Source organism: Odocoileus virginianus, chromosome 7 (assembly GCF_023699985.2).
Source record: "Odocoileus virginianus isolate 20LAN1187 ecotype Illinois chromosome 7, Ovbor_1.2, whole genome shotgun sequence".
Taxonomy (NCBI): Eukaryota; Metazoa; Chordata; class Mammalia; order Artiodactyla; family Cervidae; genus Odocoileus; species Odocoileus virginianus.
This window is the reverse complement of record NC_069680.1, coordinates 65,940,215-65,959,818: the sequence shown is the minus strand read 5'-3', so window position 1 is coordinate 65,959,818 and position 19,604 is coordinate 65,940,215. Positions and strand designations below refer to the sequence as shown.

The 19,604-nt window shown below is 37.4% G+C and overlaps 1 protein-coding gene across 1 annotated transcript in view; it reads right to left on the bottom strand.

The window, feature by feature from the left end:
- Nucleotides 1-1,741: 1,741 nt before the first annotated feature.
- Nucleotides 1,742-19,604, bottom strand: part of LRMDA (leucine rich melanocyte differentiation associated) — a 1,164,713-nt gene continuing 1,146,850 nt past the window's right edge. Inside the window, exon 10 of the mRNA XM_070470890.1 lies at nt 1,742-2,620. The gene's annotated coding sequence lies outside the window, so the exon portion shown is untranslated. The remainder of the gene's footprint in view (nt 2,621-19,604) is intronic.

Genomic DNA, 19,604 nt, shown 5'->3' with positions numbered 1-19,604 from the left:
TGTTTAACTGCACATTGTAGAGAGTTTTTAGTAATCTTTAATTATTGATTATTGGCTTCATTAAAGTATTTTAAAAGAGAAAATTCTAAATCAGTCTTGACTTTTCCCTCATCCCAGAGCACATTTGGCAATATCTGGAGACATTTGTTTTTGACAAAATTGTTGGAGGGGAGCTGATTCTAGCATCCAGTGGAAACAGGACAGGACCACTGCTAAGCATCCTATAATGCATACCTAGGAGAGCCCCTCACAACAAAGAATTAGTCCAAAATGTTAATAGTGTCCAGGATGAGAAACTGAAATCTGTTGACACTAACCTCAAAATCTAGCTTTTCACAAATTCTGGTAAATGTTTCACACTTACTAGAAAGGAATGTGATTCTGTCACTATCTGATTCACTCCTCTATTACATTCATGTTTGTTAATTATGTTTTTAATGGATTCTGTATTCTTATTAATTTTTTGTCTGCTTGTGCTATCAGTTATGAAGAGAGGTATGTTAAATCTCCCATATTGCTTATGGATTTCTTTCTTTCTCTCTTCTAGTTTTTCAATTATTGCTTTATATATTTTAAAATAGGTTTTAGGTTCATAAAAATGTAATGTTTTTCTATCTTCCAGGCAGTCAAGTGTTTGTCATTATAAAATTCTCCCTAGTAATGCTTCATGCATAATATGATATTATATGAGGTTTCTTAGGGCTAATGTTTCCATATCTTTTTTTCCCCATCCTTTTGATTTTCAACTTCTCTATAAATTGTCCTGTTCCTTTTAAGCATTAGGTTTGGGATTTTATCCAGTCTAATAGTATTTGCCTTTTTATTGAAATATTCATGTAATTCTTAAGAGTCCCTTGGACTGCAAGGATATCAAACCAGTCAATCCTAAAGGAAATCAATCCTGAATATTCATTGGAAGGATTGATGCTGAAGCTCCAACACTTTGGCCACCAGATGCGAAGGGCTGACTTATTGGAAAAGACTCATGCTGGGAAAGATTGAGGGCAGAAGTAGAAGGGGTAACAGAGGATGAGATGGTTGAATGGCATCACCAACTCAATGGCCACAAGTCTGAGCAAACTCTGGGAAATAGCGAAGGACAGGGAAGCCTGGTGTGCTGCAGTCCATGGGGTCACAAAGAGTCAGACACAACTTAGCAACTGAACAAGGACATGCAATGTACATGTAATATTGTTACTAATGTATTTACATTTAAATCTATCATCTTTTAATGATATTTTTCATGCATCATCTACTTTTGGTTCCTTTTTCTCTTCTTGCTTTAGACAGTTTTGATTAGTCAAATATTTTTATTATTTTTTCCTCTTCATTTTCTTGCTTACTACAAGGGAATTTTTCTTCCATTCTTTTAGTGATTATCCTAGATATTACATAATGCATTATTTAGAATCCAACATAAGTTAGTAATTGTACCTCTTCTTGGATAATTTTGAGTTTAGAATACTTAACCTCCATTTGTTCCTTGGTATCTTTGGTGTTTTTTGTATTGCGATCACACATTTTCCTTTTGTATATATATTTGTAACCTCACAAGACATTTTTTTTTGGTGCAGTTGGTTTGCCCTCATGTTTATCCAGTTATGTACCTTTCCCTTTTTGTTCTTCATTCCTTCTTACATATCCTTGATTCCATCTGCTGGGAGGTGACGGTATTGAATAATATCCTCTGACCTGAGAAGAAACATTGAGACTGAAAAATGAAGCAGGCGACTCCATCAAGTATAATTATGAAGTTTATTGTGAGGAACTTACACACGGGCAGGATATGGGGACAATGATCCAAAGGCATTTGCAGCTGTGCTTGGAGAAGCTGAAAGGGGTACAACATGCTAAAGCTAAAAATAGTATTGGGCTACCAAGTGAGAAGCATGTCTCCAAGATGGGAACCAAGGATTTTTTCCTGTCCCTGAGGGTCTCATGACCATTTAACCATTTGAAACAGAAAAAGGCATTCTTCCAGATTCCAAAGGTAGAAGCTGATGGGAAACTCATCTGGTGTAGGCACATTCCTTGTGAGTTAGGGTACTGCTCAGTCACAGGGAAAGGAGAGGGTGTAGGACAGCCAGGCTAAGATGAAGCTGACCAAATGGACACAGTGTGGTTCAATCACACACTATCAGATTATTTTCCTTCTATCAGAGCTCTCTTCAGTATTTATTTAACATAGAATTGCAGATAGCAAATTCACTCAATCTTTGTATATCTAGAAAGTATCTTTATTTTTCTCTTCACTTATGAAAGATATTTTCGTTAGGTTTGGAATTACAGTGTATTAAAAAGCAGAGACATCACCTTGTGGACATAGGTCCATATAGTCAAAGCTATGGTTTTTCTAGTGGTCATGTATGGATGTGAAAGTTGGACCATAAAGAAGGCTGAGCACTGAAGAACTGATGTTTTTGAACTGTGGTGCTGGAGAAGATTCTTTTCTTGAGAATTTCTTGGACTGCAGGAAGGTCAAACCAGTCAATCCTAAAGGAAATCAACCCTGAATATTCATTGGAAGGACTGTTGTTGAAGCTGAAGCTCCAATACTTTGGCCATCTGATGTGAAGAGCTGACTTCTTGGAGGGAACTGATGCTTTCTCAGACCCTGATGCTGGGAAAGATTGAAGGGAAAAGAAGAAGGCAATGGCAGAGGATGAGATGGTTAGATAGCATCACCAATTCAATGAACATAAATTTCAGCAAACTCCAGGACATAGTGGAAGACACAGAAGCCTGGCATGGTGCAGTTCATGGGAATGTAGAGCTGGACATGACTTAGCAGGTGAACAATGATAATGAGATTACACGGTGGTAGTTTTTGCTTGTTTGTTTGTTTGTTTTAGCACCTTAAGTATATCATTCTATTGTTCGTAGCTGCTATAGTTTCTCTTGGGACCTCAGTGGTCTGTTACATTCTTGTTTCCTTTAAAGGTAATACACCTTTATATTGGCTCTTTTCAAGTCCTGGAAGTGAGTTCAGGGTTGTTTGGGCAGACAACTCTATAGAGTGTTTGATCAGAACATGGTATAGATATGTGTATGTGGGCTTGGGGTGAGTACCTTCTCTTGGCTATTGTAGATTCTTTATTAAACGGGGAGGGGAACTATCTTAATCAAGTTGAGCTGCTACAACAAGATAACATAGATTGAGTGGCACAAACAATAGACAGTTAGTTTTCACAATTCTGGAGGCTGGGAAGTCCAAGATCAAGGTGCTGGCAGATTCAATCCTTGGCGATAATGTTCTTCCTGGTTTGCAGATGGCTGCCTTTCACTGTATTCTCACATCATAGAGTGAACTGGGGTCCTGGTCTCTCTCCCTCTTCTTATAAGGACACTAATCCCACCACGGCAGCCTTACCCTCATGACCTCAGATAAACCAAACTACCTCTCAAAGGCTCCATCTCTAAATACCATCACAATGGAAGTTAGGACCTCAACACATGAATTTTAAGGGACACAAATGTTTAGCCCATGACAGACACAGAGGGACAAAAGACATCCATTCTTTCCTCTAACAGCTAAGCGTTGATTCTATAACAGAGGTTAAACTGTAAAATTAGGACTGAAAGTAAACAAATAAGATAGGCAATTATAATAGTACAGAATACAAATGATAAATGATACAATAGTACAGAAATTATACAAATGACAATTGAGCAATGAGAGGGGAAAAAATGGGAGATAGAAAAGTCTGCTGATCTTTAAAAGCTAGATCATTTAAAGCACATAAATCAAGTATGATCTGTTCTTCCCAGGGCCTATATCTACTACATGAATTAGATCATATGTACCTGATTTGAAGTTGGTAGCAATGATGCTGGCATACTGGGGAAGTCACATTTATCCATGAAAGATATTTATCAGAGTGTTAAATTTCAAACCACAAGGGAATGGCGGTAAGTTCCAGAGGAATACAAAACTGAACCTAAAGCCCAGCTATTCCCTATTGTCCTTCTTGACTCGCCTTTTCCACGTGCACTCTGATGGCTTATTGCACATTACTTCCCAGCCATTGTGACTGCTGTTCTTGCTTCCAGAAATCAACAGATGCAACACTTACTCATACCTCCTCCCCTCAAACTAATTGCATTTTAAAATTTTTTTAATACCGTATTTATTGTTCATTCCTCTATTTATTAAAAACTTAACATCATTGATTGACTGCCTGATTATTGGGCAAGGGTTTAGATTTTGAACAGTCTGATCCTAACTCTATTTTCCCCAAAGCTTGTTATATTTAGGAGAGACCTTTCTTAGGTATGCACTCAAACACCAAACCTTAATAAAACACAAACATGAAAATTTAATAACAGATGGCTAAAAAGCACATGAAAAGATGCTCAACATCACTAATTATCAGAAAAATGCAAATCAAAACTACAATGGGGTGTCACCTCAGAATGGCCATCATCGATCGACAAACAACAAATGCTGGAGAGGGTGTGGAGAAAAGATAACTCTCCTACACTGCTGGTCGAAATGTAAATTGGTACAAGCACTATGAGGAACAGTATGGTGGTAAAAACTGCCATATGATCTAGCAATCCCATTCAAGGGGCATCTACCTAGAGAAATCCATAACCCCAAAGGAAAACTTGCAATCCAATGTTCACGGCAGCACTATTTCCAATACCCAAAACATGGAAACAACCTAAACGACTACTGACAGAAGAATGGAGAAAGAAGATATGGTACATATATACAATGGGATATTACTCAGCCATAAAAAATAAGGAAATAATACCACGTAGAGCAACATGGATGGACCTAGAGATTATCATACTAAGTGACATAAGTCAAAGACAAATATCATATGATATCACCCATATGTGGAATCTACTTTTTAAAAATATACAAATGAACTTATCTACAAAACAGAAACAGACTTAAAGATATTAGAAACAAATCTACAGTTAACAAAAGGGAAATGTGGTGGGGAGGGATAAATCGGGAACTTGGGATGAACAGAGATGCGATACTATGTATAGGATAGATAACCAACAAGGACCTACTCAATATTCAAGGAAACTCTACTCAATATTGTGTGATAATCTATATAAGAATATAAAAAAGACTGAATATATGTATAACTGAATCACTTTTCTGTACACCAGAAACTAACACAAAATTGTAAATTAACTATACTCGAATAAAATTAAAATATTAAAACATGAATGATAAGAAGAATACATGACTGAATAAAGTCAGATAGCAGAGGGAGAGGGAGAAAAAATTTAAAGTAAGCTGACTTACTTATTGCCCACTTTAGACACTGTATTTCTACCAAAGAAACAGAACCAGTAAAAAAATATATATGTACCTATATACAGAGAGAGAACGAGTTTCTACAATTGTACCACTGGCTAGGCAAGCTCGAATGCACAGAGCACGCCACAGCAAAGGCAAGCTACAAACTCTTGGGTAGGGACTAAGACTGCAGTCCACATGGGAATTTCTTCCTCCTCAGGAAAATGTCAGGTTTCCTGCTCTTAAGACCTTTCAATTGATTAGATTAGGCCCACACATGTTATTAAGGGTAATCCTTTACTTAAAGTTAACTGATTAATAGATGTTAATCACATCTGCTGAATACCTTTAATGCAGTACCTAAACTGGTATAATCAGTACCTAAACTGAATAAATAACTGGGTACTATAGCCTAGACAAGTTGACACACAAATCTGACAATCACAGAAAATAATGGATAATAATAATAAAAAAAGATGATTAAGGATATAGAATATAGTTAAAGCTTCCCTAATAGCTCAGTTGGTAAAAAATCCACCTGCAATGCAGGAGACCCCAATTCGATTCCCGGGTCTGGAAGATCCCCTGGAGAAGGGACAGGCCACCCATTCCAGCATGCTCGGGCTTCCCTTGTGGCTCAGCTGGTAAAGAATCTGCCTGCAGTGTGGGAGACATGGGTTCGATCCCTGGGTTGGGAAGATCCCCTGGAGAAGTGAAAGGCTACCCACTCCAGTATTCTGGCCTGGAGAATTCCATGGACTGTATAGTCCATAGGGTCGCAAAGAGTCAGACACCACTGAGTGACTTTCACTTTCACTGTCACATATAGCTACAGATATGAAAGTAATCTCCAGCAAAAGTACAAGACTTCCTAAATATCAAGATAATCACAAAATCAAAAAGGAGAGAAAAGAATATATATTGATATAATTTAAGTGATATGAACAAATAAGTGAACTATAGAATAATATAAACCAAAAGCACTTACATATCAATATTTTCACATGAACTAAATCTGTCTCTTAAGACATAATTTTGGGTTGGATTAAAAAACTAAACTTGTGGGCCATTCACTGTAAAAGTCTTTCAGCTTTGCTGGTCATTAGAAAATTTTCATAATGACACATTTTGTACATCAACATTGATAGGGAAAAATAAAAGCAAAACACCAGTCTTTGCTCCATATATGGTACATGCATGAGACAAAGTGACACAAAATTTGAGAATTAAAAACAGGGCAAATATAAACAAGAAAGATAAAATAAAAAGAGAATGGATTGGCCAAACTCAATACATAATGTTGAATTCATTAAAAAAAAACTAAAAAAAATAGACAAAGTCACTTTATCAGGCGAAAGAATACAATACAATACTATGATTACATGCATTCAGAAACATAAATCACAGCTGTGAAAACTACATGGATAAACAGAAACATACTAGTCTAAGATCTTAATTTACCTTTCCTTAGAAGGTATATTAATTGACATATTTTTAGCTTCAACACTGAAAATAAAGAATATACCCTTTTTTCAAGGAATACAGTATTTGGAAAGCTTGCCCATATACAAGATTATTTTGATGCTTCCAATAAATTTCTAAATAGTACCAAAAATGTTCTATGCTCACAATCATACAGCACCAGTCATTAGTATTACAAAATACTAATAACAAAACAATAATACGATAAAGTCCTATAAGCAGCTCTTTTGTCAAATATAAAATTTAAACTAAAATCACAGAATATCTAGAAGAGAATGAATTGAAAACTCTAAAGATCAAATCCTATCCATTTACATGGTAGAAATATAAATGGAAAAATACAGATGGAAAGTACCTGTATTTGAGTATATATGCAAAGTTTGGGCTCAATATCTACCATTTTTGTTTTTAATTAACTTTACCCTCTACACCACTATTAAAAACTTCCAATTCTAGATGATTTCATAAGGAAAGTTTCATAGGAAAACCTTTAAGAAAAATTTAAAATCCCTATAAACCATTTAAAATTATTAATAAAGGGGAAAGTCCAAATTGATCTTATGAAGTGAGCATAACATTGGTATCATAATCCAATGAAGAAAGTGCAATAAGAGAAAACCATATAAAAACTCACTCATGCATATCAACTGCTAATTCTAAAATTAAATAGTTTCAGACTCAATTTATAAGTATATTACAAGAATAACATAAAAATGTGGAATTTATTCCAGAAATGCAAAGATGGTTCATTATTTTAAATGTAGAAATATAGTGAAAGCTATGGTTTTTCCAGTAGTCATGTACAGATGTGAGAGTTGGATCATAAAGAAGGCTGAATGCCAAAGAACTGATGCTTTTGAACTGTGGTGGTAGAGAAGATTCTTAAGAGTCCCTCGGACAGCAAGGAGACCAAACCAGTCAATCCTAAAGGAAATCAATCCTGAATATTCACTGGAAGGACTTATGCTGAGGCTGAAGCTCCAGTACTTTGACCACCTTGATGCTAAGAGCAAACTCATTGGAAAAGACCATGATGGTGGGAAAGATTGAGGATAGGAGAAGAAGTGGCTGACAGAGGATGAGATGAAGTTTGCTATAGGGAAGCCTAGAGTGTTACAGTCCACGAGGTCACAAACAGTCGGACATGACTTAGCAACTGAACAATAAATATAACTTAATGTATTAATGGACTTACAGAAATAAATTTTAGGATTCTTTCCACAGATGCTGAAAAATGCATTTAGTCACTAAACATCAATTTCTGTATTTTAAAACTTTCAGTAAAATAGGAATGTACTGCTACATGTAGAACTTAAACTTATGATTTATTAAAAATATCAAATATACAGAAATAAATCTAACAAAAGAAATAGAAGACATTTACAAAGAAAAGTACAGATCTTTAGAAATACTTTAAAGAAAGAAAATAAATTGAGGGATATACAGTCATTAGGGATCTGAGGGCTTAATACGGCAAAGATTATGATTTCTTCCTAAAAAGATATATAGATTCAGTATAATCCTAATCTAAATTTTGGCAGGTTGCTTTCTTCAGAAATTTTAAGTTGATTTTTTTTAAGTTGATTTTAAAGTTTAGATGGAATCTCAAAGGACCAAGAATAGTGATGATAATGTTAAAGAAAGAAACAGAAGTATAACACTTTTCTAATGGACATGGATTTTTTATATAATTGCATTAGTTGAGACAATGTGGCCTTGTTCAAGGAAAGACAAGCAGATTGGTAGAACACAACAGTGAGTCCAGAAACAGGCCTACACATAAGGAGACACTTTGTGGCACAGATGTTATCACAGAATGGTCTTTCTAATCAATGATGTTGGTCACTAGATATTCATGCATTAAAACAAAACAAATCTGCTCAGTATCTTCCACCATACAAATAGTTGATTTGCAAAGTGGAATAAAGATCTAAATATAAAAAGTGAAACAGTAAAGTGTCTACAAGATAGTATATATCAACATATATTTGTGATGTTGATGAAGCAAAGATGTTGTAATGGGAAAGGACAATAGCAACCGTGAAAGAGGATTAGAAAATAAGGGTTCATAAAAATATATTCACTCATCCAAAGACACACTTAAGAAGATAAAAAGACAAGTCCCAGTGTGGGAAAAGACATTTGTACCATATAAAGCCAACAAAAGTCAGAGTAAATAACAGTTAGCAGGTTACTGAAAAACAGATTCGAGTTTTACCCCATTTTATATGAAAATAATAAATCTACAGTAATTCAAACAACTAGCCCAGGAATAAATAAGTCAACAAATGGGACAGAATAAAGACTCTAGAATTAGTGGGGGAATAAAAATGTTTCCCACTGTTTTTCCATATTAAAAAATACCTGATTCTTATCTCCTGCCAATCTGCCTAGTCTCACTTTTTCAGTTGATTAAAGACATGAGCATAGAAATCATAGTCTTCCAACTTTAGATGATTTGAAAAAATTGAAAGATGTCCCGTGCTCTTGGATTGGAAGAATTAATATTGTTAAAATAGCCATGCTACCCAAAGCAGTTTACAGACATGACCTCATAAAAGTCCTAGAAGAGAATGTAGGCAAAACATTCTCTGATGTGAATTAAAACAATATATTTTTTAGATCAGGCTCCCAAGTCAAAAGAAAAAAGCAACACATACACATGTATGTATGCACATATAATCTGGAATTATCATTGTCTAAAATTCTCCTCTATTTTAATACTAGACAATTAATGGCAGAAGTGGCCTATCATACCTCAGCCCAAACTTAAAACAACATTCAGGGAGTAAAATAACATGTCAGAGAAAACACCCAGTTGAAGATGAACAACTAGCTATGTTATATTAACCAGGAGAGGTATATTAGATGATATGTAGTGCTTAACTCTTAATTCCAATCAGAGGAAAATGTGGCAAATGTCTGATAAGAAGATATGTCTATAATAATCACCTTCACAATTCCATCATCTTTGTTACTATATTGCAGTGATGATTGAGATATTAATTAAGTGACTATGATCCCTTTAGGTTGTCATTTCAGCAATAAAAAAACTAGTAATGAGTCTCCCAAGGCCAAAGAAGCAAAACCAAAAATAAGAAAATGGAACCTAATCGAACTCACAAGCTTTTGTACAGCAAAGGAAACCATAAACAGAATGAAAAGATAACCTACAGATTGGGAGAAAAATATTTCCAAATGATGCAACTGACAAGGGCTTAATATCCAAAACATATAAGCAGCATTTACAACTCTATATCAAATAACAAACATCCAATCAAAAATGGGCAGAAGACCTAAAGAGACATTTCTTCCAAGAAGACATACAAATGGTCACTAGGTACATGAAAAGATGCTCAACATTGTTAACTACTAGCAAAATGCAACTCAAAACTACAATGAGGCATAACTTCACACTAGTCAGAATGACCATCATCAAAATGTCTACATGTAATAAATGCTGGAGAGGGTGTGTAGAAAAGCAAATCCTCATACACTATTTGTGGGAATGTAAATTGGTGCAGTCCCTATGGAGAACAGTATGGAGGCTACTTAAAAAACTAAAAATAAAGTTACCATATACTCCAGCAACTCCACTCCTGGACATATGACAAGAAAAGAGGGAAACTCTGAAAAGATGCATGCACCCCAATGTTCACAGTAGCACTGTTTACAGACATGGAAGCAACCTAAATGTCTCTCAACAGAAGACTGGATAAAGAAGATGTACATATATGCAATGGAATATTACTTAGCCATAAAAAAGACATAATTAACATTTGCAGTAACATAGATGGATGTAGAGAATATTATACTAAGTGAAGTGAGTCAGACAGAGAAAGACAAATATTATATGATATCACTTATATGTGGAACCTAAAAAATAACACAAATGAACTGATTTACAAAGCAGAAACAGATTCACAGACATGGAAAACAAACTTATGGTTACCAAAAGGGAAAGAGTGGGATAAATTAAGGGCATGGAATTAACAGATATATACCACTGTATATAAAATAGACAACAAGGATTTACTGTACAGTATAGGAAACTATATTCAATATCCTGTAATAACCTAAAATGAAAAAGAATCTGAAAATATAAATACATATGCTTTTGAACTGTGGTGCTAGAGAAGACTCTTTGAGAGTCCCTTGGACAGCAAGGAGATCAAACCAGTCAGTCTTAAAGGATATCGACTCTGAAACATTCATGGAAAGGACCAATGCTGAAGCTAAAGCTCCAATACTTTGGCCCTCTGGTATGAAGAGCTGACTCACTGGAAAAGACCCTGATGCTGGGAAAGATTGGGGGCATGAGAATAAGGGGGCAAGAGAGGATGAGATGGTTGGATGACACCATTAACTCAATGGACATGAGTCTGAGCAAATCAGGGAGATAGTGAAGGATAGGGAAGCCTGGTATGCTGGAGTCCACAGGGTCACAAAGAGATGGACACGACTGAGTGACTGAATAACAACAATATATGAATCACCTTGTTGTACACCTGAAACTAACACAATATTATAAATCAACTATAGTTCAATAAAAAGAAAGAAAAAATAAAACTTTTGGAATCAAGAGAAAATTCTCACAAGATCAGAATATTAAATTATTTAGAATATGGTTCCAGATTTGTATATAAAATAAATTAATTCAGTATGTTGGCTGTGATTATCAAAAAAGCATAATTTTAAAATTTTAGAAGAATGTACAAGATTATCTTTACAATCTCATGATTCAAAAAGATTTTAAAGAAAGATACAAAACCACAGATCACAAAGAAAGAAAATAAATTCAACTATTAATACATTAAAATATTTCTTATTACAGAAGACACCACACAAAATGTTAAGCAATTAGATATGGAATTAGGAAAGATATGTGCAGCATATAAAACTGCCAATGAATTGGAAACAGCTTATATAAAGTACCCTTAAAGATCAATAAGAGAAAAGTCAAGCCAGTAGGAAAACTGGCAAAGGATATGAACAGCTATACCATAAAAGACAGACCTTTTTTGGCAAAGTAATGTCTCTGCTTTTTAATATGCTGTCTAGGTTAGTCATAATTTTTCTTCCAAGGAGCAAGCATCTTTTAATTTCAGGGCTGCAGTCACCTTCTACAGTGATTTTGGAGCCCCCCAAAATAAAGTCTCTCCCTGCTTCCGTTGTTTCCCCATCTATGTGCCATGAAGTGATGGGACTGGATGCCATGATTTTTGTTTTCTGAATGTTGAGTTTTAAGCCTACTTTTTCACTCTCCTCTTTCATGAGATGGTTGGATGGCATCACCAGCTTGATGGACATGAGTTTGAGTAAGCTCCAGGAATTGATGATGGACAGGTAAGCCTGGTGTGCTGCAGTCCATGGGGTCACAAAGAGTCGGACACGACTGAGTGACTGAACTGAACTGAACCATAAAAGAAGGAGTAAGAAGACCATTAAACATTTGAAAATATGCTCAATCTCATTGGTAGTCAGTACTCATAAAAATTGTAAAAGGGATGAATACTTTTCAAATTAATTTTTTTTTAGTTTTTGCCACACTACATGGCATGTGTGATATGAGTTTCCTGACCAGGGATCAAACCTATACCCCTTGCATTGGAAGCATAGTGTCTTAACCACTGGACCATCAGAGAAGTAAAAGAGACTAATATTAAGGTACCATTTAAAATCTATTTCATGGGAATATATGAAAAAAGGTATGACAATTTAAATGGCCTGTGAGTATGTAAATTATTGGGAAGTATAACACAGCCCTGATTGTGATATAAAATTTATCTAGTTATTTAGAAATGTCAAAGTTAAAGACACACAGTCCACAAATGGCCCCAAATTCACCTCTGAATGTTTATAGTAAAGAAATTCTCACACATGTCAAAGACCACAAATGAACAAGTTTTATTTGCTACAGCATTACTTTTCAAAGTGAAATTGGAAACAAACTAAATATCCATCAATAGGAAAAACATGAAGATTATTAAACTATTTGTACTGACATTGAGAAATCTTGCAAAAGTAATGCTGGAGGAGAAAAGCAAGGTGTGAACTGTAAATTCTGTATGATAGCATTTATATAAATCTGAAACAGTCTATTAAATATTATACTATGTATCCATAATTCTTAGCGACATACATGTGTAAGAATGTTATAAAAACATGTATAGAACTTGCAAAACACCAAATTAAGGACAGGAGATTTCTCTGTGGAAGAATACTGGGAAATAACATGAGCAAGGAACACTTAAGATGAGGTACATGAAGCTCCAGTACTTTGGCCACCTGATGTGAAAAGCCAACTCATTGGAAAGACCCTGATGCTGGAAAAGATTGAGGGCAAGAGGAGAAGGGGAAGAGAGAGGATGAGATGGTGGGATGGCATCACTGACTAAATGGACATGAGTTTGAGCAAACTCAGGGAGATAGTGAAGGACAGGGAAGCCTAGTGTGCTGCAATCCATGGGGTCTCAAAGAATCAGACGTGACTTAGCGACTAACAACAGCAACAACATACGTTTGTATGTTTTCTTTTATAAGGTAAAGATATTTAAAGTAAATAAATCAACATGCTAAAATTTGCTGAAAATGATGTTGATTATTACACCAAATTTGTTAGGTGTTTTTCTCTATTCTTTAAATTCACTTTGGGATAAAAACATACAAATAAATAAATAATGATTGAGAATGGATAAAAAGAAAAAGATATCTCATATTGCTATAATAGACAATGGAATGATGCCAGTAAACATTGAGTGCCAGGGGGAACCCCGAGATTTAGGAAAGTAGTGAAGGAGTCGAGTTGTTATTTGAGAACAGGAACAAACTGAAGATATTTTCAATTGTGACAGAACTTGATCGTATAACCACCTTTAGTCCTTTTTCTTTTTGGGGGGAAGGGTAGGGGTAGGGTTAGGGATAAAATCACACAATGATGAAATCCAAGCTAATGAAAAAGAACGGTGATGATGTAGCATTATGAGCCCGTAGTATTCAAAATTCAGAAACCAACAGTACAATGTCTGCATCTTGCTAAAGAATCAAAGTATGACTTCAGCAAGTGAAGAACACAATGTAAGCAGCACTGAAATTCTTTCTAAATAAAAGTACTCCACAATCAAACCTCACTAAGCAGAGAGAATAAAAACAAACACACAGAAATGGAGAAGCTTCAGAAAAATGACTGGTGGTGAGTGTGAGCAATAAAGTAATTCAAATGAAGAACTGAGACATAAAACTCTGGACAGTTTGATTACAGAATATAAATGTTATGTGTCTTGGTAAGTAAGTGTGGGAGGTGGAGGATGAACAGCCAACAGGAAGTATAGGAGGGTAACCTTTTTACTTCCCTTAGGGTGAATTCAATCACTACTGATGAAAATTGAAGTGGAATTTTAAGAATAATACTTTCACAATCTCTTAAAGTTGTAAGTTCATTTCTTTCATCTTTAGATAATTTAGGCATTTATCTCTTACATAAAGAAATAAAGTTAAACAATTTCCTTCATTTTCATTGTTTCACTTTTTTCCTGTCAAAATCAAATAAAATTACATTTAATGTTTTTGTCAAAATAACATGGGTATCATAATACAGTTTTAGTAAGATTTCTTTACATCCATCCATCTGTCTATTCATCTATGTGCACGAAAGCAATCTAGAAGAATGCAATCTAATTTTATGAGATATTTATGGACAATATGATTTTGGATATTATTTTTAATTTAAAAAATTGGTTTTACTTGTCTTTCTTCTTTATGCTTTGACATATTGTTTGAAAAGTTCATGATGAACATGTGTAATTTCATAAAACAAATTATAAAAACATTCTTTCCAAACTAAATATGGGGGACAGATGTAGGTTTTATATGAGAAAACTGACAGGCCTGCATAACTGCTTGACTCTAGTGAGCAAAGAAAGAGGCGATTTCAAAGGTTTGGAGTCAGGCACCAGGGAGAGGGGCAGAACCACAAACAGAGAAGGAAATCCAGCAGAGAACATGGTTGATGGGAGCAAGCATGTTCCTTCAGCCAGGTATACACGTGTTTCAGGGGTTACTGTATGTACAGAGATGCAAAATTAGAGGCTGGAAGATGAAATGGTTAGAAAAACATATGTAGGAGTCAGCACTGCAGGCACATGAGCTGAAGAGATGGAAAAGGAGATTCTAGAAGTGGTGTGTACATCGGGAGAACGTGTGGGTCCTGACACAAGCTGACACCATTGCTGCTTTCACGCAGGCCCCCCTAGAAAGGAGATATTCTGTTAAAAAGGTCACCTCCAATCACTGAGCACAAAACCAGAGCAGAAATTGGCTGAAGCTAAGATACAACAGCACCTGTGGCCTAAACTTATCTTGACCCTTCACAGTGCAGTTTGTAATAAAAATATCTACCCTGGTCCCCTGCCATTCTCAAATTTCAGGCTCACCTTGGGTCACTGTGACACCAGAACTCTTTCCACTTCAGCATTGACTCTTGGCATTTGGAGAGGGAGACAGTCGCACCATGGTTGATTTATCACTCTGCCTGAGGCCCCATGGAATTTTCGGTAGAAACCAGACTCAGAGACTACATGCGCCACTGACTTTTTGTCAAATAATTATTGGTTGGATTTTATTTAAATAAATGCACTTATAAAGTCCTCATGTTATTTGAAAATGCTTAACCGCAAGCCAATGTATTGGGTTAAGAACTATTAAATAAATACATCCCCTCTTAGAAGGCTGGAAGGCCAGGTAAAAGATTATACACACACCTGCTATCATCCATCATGCCTTAATGCCAGTTAACCATCACTTCTGGGCTGGAGTTAATCAAGTTGGGTTCTCCCACCAGGTGAGCTTGGTTACCACCTGTTACTTTAGTTGGGTGAGAGGCCTAGCCGTGGATTTTTATTTAGCAGAATTATTTGACTTTGGCAGACCATTAAAAGAAGTAATATTTCAAAGTAATGCAATGGAGCAATATTTATGAAACTATTTGCATGGAGTTACCAAGAAGCTGGCCCTCTTCTCCCATTATAAATCACTCTCCAGCCAGGTCAGAAGAGCAGGATTGCCAAATATTTAGATCATGAAGGATCTGCTGCAGAGATCATTATATGCAAGGAATTAAGAGTCATCAGAAGTTACTGGTGGAGGAAGATGCTGGCAGAACAAAAGTCACATGCACAAATGTGGAAAGGAATGGGAGACTGAAACTCTAGGCTTGGAGGGCAAGGCAGAGTACAAAGAAAGACAACAAGCAAATTGTGCACCCCACCGGTGTGATCAGCCCTGCCACCCGCTTCTGACGCACTTAGCTGGAGTGCACCCACTTTGGGTGGCTGATCCTACATTACTGCAGCTCGGCAACATCACTTGGTCAGGAAAAGATGTTCTTAAGTTTCCTGAACACTTCCCGCTGGCTCTGTCTGTTTGCAGTTGCCATTATGGAGTAGGAGCGTGACAAGGATTGGGAGTGACAGACACCAAACTCTGCATGTCCCGGAGCCAGCCTCAGTAGCTCTGCCACTGTCACGTCAAGCTCCATCACTCCTGGTTTCTCAGTGCCTGCGCCCATGACACCTGTCAGAAAGTTTCAAGTGTCTGCTCGTTTCTTCATCAGGGTTGCCGGGGCAGCCTGGACCAGGAAGGGATGACATTTGGGATGAGGGAGGAATGGGCAGTGCCTTCCTCTTTCTGCCCCTTCCAACTGTCAGTTTGGGTTTTCTCTCCACATATCAAGGTTTAGACGCAGTCGCTTTGTCATTTAGAGATGCATGCAGTGGTAACTAGGTTTGAAAACAATGTGAGAGAGAGGGAGAACTTGGGCCCATCTCTTTAGAGGCTGATGCATTGTGAGGAAATTAAACAAACAAAAGAGGCATCGCAGGAGGCTATCTGTGCCCTTTGGAAATGTGCTGCTTTGGGAGATGGGTGGATGCACTCCAGTCATCTGTACACATGGATTCCTTTGCATTCGTTTTTTCTTTCCATTAAAGTGGAATAATTTGGCATATGAGCTATCCAAAATAGCATAGGTTTTCTTGGTGGGAGGTTTTAGCTGTCTATTGTTTTTCTTCTCTTTAATGATGCTTTCATTTAAAAAAAGGATGGAGGGGCAAAAACACAGGTCTTAATTAAAGTCAAAGCTTCACAATGTTGCCAGCTCTGTGTGGATGTGTGTCTGTAATTCACTCTTTTTCTCATTAGCATAATTTAGACAAATATGTAAATGAGAAACTGCTGCTTCTGGTCCATCCAAATTTTTTCTCAATGGATTTAACAGAGAGTACCAGGGTTCTTTGATGACTAAATGAGTGTTCTGTTTTTCCTTTAGTCCATCTGAAATATTAAAACAGTAAACAGGTTTCGAAGAGTTAAACTGTGTCATTCCACTGCCTCATCTCCCATCAGTTTCCAGTTCGCTTAAACTCTGGCTCTTGCTACCTAAATGTCACCCAAACCTTCTATGCTTCATTTGGCTTAGTTTTGTTTCATTCCCCCACAATAAATAATTCTTTCCATTTACTCAGGGGATATGCCTTCTCAAAGTAGGACATTCAACTAGGGGCTGATGGGACTGGCTTCTCGTGGAGATCTTGTCAATCATGGAGCCCTAGGGACTGCTAATATCCTGTGAGGTCTGTGCACACAGATTCATTCAGAAGAAGGTGTGCTGGCTTCAAGGTCAGATGTGGTGTCTGATCCCGATTTTGCCCCCACTCTTTCCTAAATGTTGGGTTCATGACTTCACCTTTTTGTGCATCTGTTCTGGGATATAGAAGGGAAAGATAGAATCATGATTTGCCTCACTCATGAGATCCTTTTGAGGTCCAAATGAGATACTGGTTATGGAATTATTTTGAAAAGAATAAAGGTATTACTAGTAAAAAAAGAAAAAAGAAGGGGTGGGTAGGTATATAGGGAAAGTTTGAATAATTGATACAAATAGATCTAAATATTGCAAATGGAGTTCTACAACCAAGTTTTTCTTCAATCACCACACCTAAGAAGCACATGGACCCAGGAGCCACATCTGTATGATGGGGCGATGGCTACCTTCTGGAAGGTGAAGGAGAAGTAGAAACACACAGCTCAAGTAGGGAGACTAAAAAGCCATTCTACCTACTTTAGTAATTCTTGAGTGGAACAGGAGATTGCAAAAGCTTCCAGGTAACTTGCACAAGACATAACTATTAGATCCTAGGAGAGAGAAGAGGACTCATAACAAGTGATAGTGAAAGTGGAGGAGCCTCTTTGGGCTTTGTCTCCAGCATAAAAGGGAAATCTGGAAGGGAGAGGAATATCAACAGGCAAGTCTAAAAGGATCCCAGGGAGCAGATGGAGGGCCTGTCAACTGCAACATCCCCCACCTCAGTCAGGGGTCTTTGCACTCCAGGCTCACACCCAGGGCGGCACAGGGAGGACAGGGGCTTCATAGAAATGGAAAGCCATCAGCAGAACCTTTCCCTCCACGTCCAGGTGTCCGACACCAAGTAACACCGGCCTTCACAGAGCGTGACATTCCACAGAGAGGAAATGATGTGCGGGGTCAGATGTGTGCAGCTCCCGGGCTGACGTGAGGGCTGTCAGCCCCGCAGACAAAATCTCACAGGCCATGGACAAAGGGGAGTGCCCACCGGGCCTGAGTGTGGACAAGCAGGCCGCCTTGGAAGAGGTCCCTCCACCCATACAAGCCAGCCCCATCATCCTGCAGTTGACGACGCTGAAGGGACCCAGTGCCTATGTGTGAGTGTAAGGAGATGTGAGGGGAGCCTTCTCTCCCTCGCTCAGTATTCCTCTTCGGCTGAGAAAATGCAGACAGTCACTCTTAAGAAGTGCCTCTCCCCACCTCAAGGGAGGAGTGAATGTGCTGTGGGAAACTGGGCTCCAGCCTAGTGTGGGCTCCTCTGCCCCTTGGAGCACTCTTTCTAAGCTGTCCATCTGCCTGCCTGCAAGGTTCTGATTTCCTATTTTGTTCTGGTTGCTGGGAAGTAGGGAAGCTTACAGGAGCACAGAGAACCTCCACCAGCCAACTGGCAAAAGAGCTGTACAGTCTTGGCCAGAGCCATTCCACATACTTGCATTTAATTATATCAATGATAAAGCTGCTATTTTTGTCCCTATCTGACTCCTATGTCAATGTTTAATTGTTTTTTGACTCCTGGAGGAAAGGGTTATTCAAAATTTTAATGGGAGAGTCTTGGTGGTATAAATCATATGGGTCCTGGGAACTTCTGTAGGATGTATAAGAACGCTGACATCATAAATAGAACTGTGGGAAGTGATTAAAAGTGAATCCCAGGAGAACTCTCTGGGGCAAAGCATGAGTTATAAACTGTGCATCAACCTTTGAATCATTCTCCCTCTGATCCTACTGGGGACTGTACTATAATGGAGATGACTTGTGTTAGAGGCAGCTTATGCCAACATCTAAAAATACAATTTAGTAAATACAACTGTGAAGTTGTGAATGCTGTTCTGAAAAATAAACTTCAAAAAAACAGAATGAGGGAATATACTTACATGGAAAAGGAGATACACTACATGAAAACAAATTTAGGGTTTGCCAGTATCTCTATAACTATAAATGTTACTGAGGACTTGCAACATGGAGATTGCAGTCACATCCTATTCTGCCCTGGTAGAAGCACTCCTAGAATTCTGAGGCCAGGTGGAATGTGACGTGCTAAGTAGGACACAGGAAGAACTGAGCAGGCTCCTAAGTGGCAAAGCAGAATAGAGAGGGAAGGGACCGGGGGTTGTACATATGTATCGTGGAGAAAGGAGGCATGGAAGAAGCATGATGGGTATCTTTAAATGTCTAAGTGGTGACCATCATGTATAAGAGGAAGCAAGCTGCATGGCTATAAGA